Source organism: Physcomitrium patens, chromosome 24 (genome assembly GCF_059467195.1).
Source record: "Physcomitrium patens ecotype Gransden chromosome 24, ASM5946719v1, whole genome shotgun sequence".
In the NCBI taxonomy this organism is placed as follows: domain Eukaryota; kingdom Viridiplantae; phylum Streptophyta; class Bryopsida; order Funariales; family Funariaceae; genus Physcomitrium; species Physcomitrium patens.
Window position 1 is genome coordinate 1,377,126 of NC_143433.1, and position 6,000 is coordinate 1,383,125.

A 6,000-nucleotide genomic window follows, 5' to 3' on the forward strand; every position below is an offset into this window, starting at 1 on the left:
ATCAATCAAGTATAACTTGTGATTGAACTTCAACCTCAAAGCTATCCAACTCCATGATCACAAGTTAGATTCATTAATACACTTCTTTTAGATTCAGCACTGTTGTGGTTTTTTTTTTTTTTTTTTTTTTTTTTTTTTTTTTTTTTTTGAACAATGTCGTGTTGTAACATGACTATGTGGTGAAAATATAAATGAAAAAGATATTATTAATATTTAGTCATCTTAGATGTTAGAAACAGTGGCCAATTCCAGTGCCAATATTCAAGGTCGATTAATATCACTCCACCGGCATCATCGAACCAAGTACCCTTCATACCAATGGGACAACTAGGATCATTTCTCAACCCTATATGGAACAAGCCTAGTAGATATATACTGGTGGAGACACCCAATATGCATGATGGAAGTACAGGAAGATCACTTTGTCATTTCCGTTGCAGACAAGTTGATCATTATGCCAGTGAATGTTCCTATCCTAAAGCTAGTGATGATTACGTACGAGTATGAAGGAATTGCAAGCAGTCGAGGCATACTTATCATTAATGTAATGCTCCATCAAATTTCAAAAAATAGGATCAGCAGTTCCAAAGCCAACAAAAAATTGAGGAGATAAATGAAGGTCCTTAAGATTCTCCAGTAAATCGGATGGACTGAGTCTGAGCCATTCTTATCACGAGTCGATAAAAAGAGAAAAGACTAATTCAATATTTGGGTGAGTCTGATGTAAAGGGCCAATTTGACCCAATTACAAGGACATTCAAACTAGGTCCTTATATGGGCCTCTTACCCAGTATGAGACCTGACTTGGTTGGACAATCTAATGAGGTCCCGAATATAGAGGCTTTGGTTCTATTTCAAGGTGTTCCATTCTTTATGCCGTTTCGGGGAAAACATCCTTTTTGTGGAAAGATCCTCTTAGAGACAAGAATTCAGGGAAAGCGCCGTCGACTGTTCTAATTCAGAGTCTTGGGCGGAAGAAAAGAGAACCATACGGAGTTAAAAAGGAGGAGAGGATAAGGAAAGGGTCATTTGGAGATCAGGGTTTTGGAGTCAGAGAGCTAGCTTCAAGCTCCTTTAAAAGGAGTATTATTGGATTTTCATAGGATTTGGGAGGACTTTTGCAATCGTTGCTGAAAGTTAGTGTTTGTATTGGTGAATTGGATTTTTTGCAATAAAGTAACGGTTGGTACTCTTGACTATTTTATAAAATTGGAGAAACTTCTGTGGTTGAAATTTAGAGGTGTCAAGAGGGTTGAGTATGCCGAGTGCATGCAAAAGTTTGTGTTAATCTGATGGAACAGATAGAAGATATTTGACCATTAGTGTAAAGAGGTATCGAAAGTTAGCAGATTGGGATTGTTTAGGGTTGTCTGTAATATCTGGAGATCTACCAGCTCGAATAAGGGGACTTTTGGCATGGTAAGTCGAAGACTTCTTAACGATGGTCAAGATACAACAGTGTGGATTAATGGCATTTTTTTGCAACCTGTAAGTTAGATTAGATTGAAACTTCTTGATCATTTAGAAGGCTTGCAAAGACATTAGTGGTAGAAATTTACAATAATCGGACGGTCAGATTGAAAATTACAACTTGTTGAAGCTCGTTGTCTAGAATTAGGATTAAAAATAAAATAAAATAAAATAAAAATAAAAGAAAAATAATAAAATAAAATAGTAATAAAAAAAATAAAAACTAACAAATAACAAAAGACTTTGTACTTATAATATCTTGAAGTTATTAAAAATAGTGTTTCTAAGTACTTTATATTGGGATTAAGCTTTTATATTGAAATTCAAAATAGTTTGTATTTAGATGGTTGAAACCCACTAGCCTACTTAGATACTTAGAAAATATTATTTTATCTTTCATAGCTAGATGCCCAGTACATTCTCAAGTAAGATAGCACGTAATACGACATAAGTAGTGAACTCGACATGAAAGCTTGAGGTGGAAGGTACTGGATTTTGTTTATTTTTGTTTTATTTTATGGAGAACAAGAATAAAAATTTTGAAGGATCTTTGGGAGGAGCTTCAAGTGGAATTTCTGATGGAGTTTATTTTAAACCATAGGGTATGTACATGGATCCATCCATTGCTATTATGTTTCAAGCCTTATCATTATCTATGCAGCAATAGCAAAGCAATGATCGCAAAGAAGCTTTAGCAATCAAAGCTTTGCAAGCAGTGGTCAATAAAATTGACCAGTTTAATTGAAGGGATATTTCAAAGTATTTAAGATGTTATATTCAGGAAATGGAATTAAATCGAATTTCTGAGAAGAAAATGGTTGAATTATTTGGACTAGACACGATACCGGAGATAAGAGAACATATTACCTCAATTATGGAGCATTATGGAAATTCATGGGAGATTTTTTCACATGCATTAAAAGTCGAATATTTCTTGGAGGACACTGATTGTATTACTAAGAAATTATTTCTAGAATGGATTGAGCAGCCTAATAAGAATTTGCAAGCAAGAAAGCTACTAAGAGAATTTGAGAGGCAATATTCTCAATTATCGAAGGTAGAAAAATTGACATTAGAGCCGAACAAGGTTGAATTATTTCAAGTTGCTGATGGATAATTACAAGAAAAATTGGAGTTGCTTCTTGAAGACAAAGAGGAAGATGAAGGATTGACAATAAAGTGGAAAAATGTTGAAAATGTAGTAGGTTTGCTTGCAAAAAGAGAAAGGAAGAAGGATAGGAGTAATATTCCAAAAGTAGTATAAGCACCTAAAATTCCAATACATACAATATGACCGACAATGCCTAGTGTTCAACCTTCGACATCTTTATCAAGAAAGGAGACATGGGAATTGAAGAAATCATACATGGAATGTGAGATCTTCAAATCAAATTGACAAGACTCGAAGAAAATACTTCTACACACAAATTGAAGAATGTTTCAAAATAAGGGTATGTACAAAGATGTATTTGGTGTGATGACGCTTCACATACTAGGAAGAATTGCAATAAATTTAATAATATGGTACAACAAGGAATTATTTTTTAGAAAGATGGAAAGATTGCATTAAAAGATACAGAGGGTCTCCTTCAAATCAATTTTGGCAAGGGAGATATGAGAGCATTGATTCAAGATTATTTAACAAAACATGGAGTAGCATCATGAGAGAGTGTAAGTTATGGTCCTAGAATAGATGATGACTTTGGTGGAAGTATAGAAGCTAGTGAATTTTGGGCTTTTGTCATTTCCACAATGCAAAAAGGAAAAATGCCTAGGAAAGCGTTATTCAAGACTCCAGCTACAATACGAGGTGCAACAGGTTAGAAAGATCCTGTTGAGTCTCATTCAGTTCATGCATATATTGCTAAGAGCCAACATGAAGCTTTGATAGAAGAAAAGAAATGAGGAAATTTTGATGATACAAAAGAAGGAAATTCTTCTAAAAGGTAGACTCGATGAAATAAGGCTTATGAGGTAGTTTCACAAGAATTGCCTATAAAAGATACTTCATATCGTTGGAAGAAAAAATAGAAGAAAGAAAAGATAAGGGTAAATCAATTGCTTATAAGCTACTTTCTGATATTGAAGCGGCAACAAATTTAAAAGGGGTGTTGGAAGAATGTACATTAAATGCTAAGGTAGAATTCACATTGAAAGAGATTTTGGAAATTGCAAAGAAGGAGTTTCATGATGTTATCATTGACAACATTAAGTGAAAGAGGTAATTAATGGATGAAGCTAGAATGAATTATGCTATTGATGCAGAATTATACAAAGATGAAGAAGAGATTGATAATGATTACAAGCAATCAACAAATGAAAAGAATAGATATAATCAACAAGTACGTTTCAAAGATTATAGTAATAAGGAAATGGAAGCTTCAAGCTATTATATTCGAAAACATTGGGCAAAAATAACTACTGAAGTATTGGTGAAAGTAAGAGATATAGAAGAACCTATAGTTGCTTTAGTTGACTATGGTTCTGAAATAAATCTTATGTCTAAGGATCTTTATAAGAAGCAAAAATAGCCAATTGATATGGAATATGGATGGGCAATATGAGCAGCTAATAATAGATGAGACGAATTATATGGAGCTTGTCTAGGTGTCAAAATTTAGATTGGAGATGTTGCAACAGAACAACATTTCTTTGTTCAAGATACAATGTCTTATCCATTGATTTTAGGACAACCTTATATTATGGCAATATGAATGGAAACAAAAGTACTTGACGATGGTTCTGCTTATGCAAGGATACATAGTGAAGATGGAAAGAAAGTTGTATAATTTTTGATAGTACCTCCTAATCATGAACAAAATCGAGATAGGTTGAGGGAGAAACCATTGCCAAGTCTTGTTGAAGGATTTAAGGATTTTGAGGAAATACCACTATAAAGTGGGATTATAGAGGTACAAAAGAGGAGGTACTCTCACGACATGAAGGTGCCTTTGATGCGAGTTTTATTGGTATTTTGAGAATGGAAATATTATATATAAGAAAATTGATGATTTTAAAAGAAAAGAAAGAAAAAGATCATATAGTATTGAAAAGGAATTATATAAATTAGGGATATTAGAAGATGATAAGAAGATTTTAGGTGTTTATGAAGAAAATGGATTGGAGGATTCTTTAGAATTAATTACATCTATTGAATTAAGGAATAATGATAAGATTGTGGAAATTCATTCGAGAGAGGTTTATTCTATACTTGAATCTTTTCAAGCACCAGAAGTTCTTGTAGAGACAAAATATAAAATAGTAGATAAAAAAATAAAACCTGTTGCTAAACCTTTACCATAAGATTCTAAGGAACAAATAGAAGAAGCATCAAAAGAAGAGAGTTTAATAGATCCAAAGAATATTAGACATCAGTTTATAAAGGAGACTTTTGAAGAATTGAAGATTGGATGTGATGGTTCCTTATTTCCAACAAAAATCGAATATTTTAAAAAAATGCTTGCAAAACAAGATAAATCATTTACCTTTGGGACTTGTGAAATATGATATATAGCTCCTAATATTGTTGCTCCTATGGTTATCTTTACAGTACCTCATGTGCCTTGGAACTTAAGGCTAATTTTCGTGCCGAGGGTACATTTACCTAAATTAGTGGAATTATTGAAAGAAAAGATGCAAATAAAATTTTTTGAGCCTTCTTTTGCTCCATATTCTAGTCGTTGGTTTACGATGCCTAAGAAAAATGGATCATTACATTATATTCAAGATATGCAACTAATGAATGCAGTAATAATAAGAAATGCAGGTATATGACCTTTAATAGATGAGTTTGCAGAAGCGTTTATGAGAAGGACAATTTATTCAATAGGTGATTTATATTCAAGTTATGATCAATTTTAACTTGCGCATGGGAGTAGAGATCTCACGACAATGAGAATACCACTTGAATTGCTTAAAATGTGTACTCTGTCACAAGGTGCTACTAACTCAGTTGCACATATGATGAATGGGATGAACAAGGTATTAAGAGACTTCATTCCTGAAAAAACTATGCCTTTTTTAGATGATGTTCCTATCAAAGGATGTAAAGAAGGAGAAAAAGATGAAACTTTAGATGAGAAGGGATGTCGCAAATATGTTGTTGATCATATACAAGATTTTGAAAAGATTTTAACTCGACTTGAAGAGATTCATCTTACACTTTCAGGAGCAAAATCTACATTTGGAATGCAGAAAGTTCTTATTGTTGGGCATTTGTGTGGGTTTTATGGAAGAAAGCCAGATCCAAGCAAAGTTGATGCAATTGGAAGGATGTAGGATTCATTTGACTCTTTAATAGAAGTATGTAGGTTTTTAGGAGCTTGTATATTTTATTGTATATTGATTCCTCATTATGCTCGTGTAGCGGATCCATTGTATGAATTATTACGTAAAGGTTATCATTTTAAATGGAAAAAAAAGCATACTAAAGCAATGCAGAAGCTAAAGGTGTTATTAGTGACACCTCCAAATTTAAGAAAAATTGATTATGATTGTAATAGACAAGTAATTGTTACTGTGGATACTAAT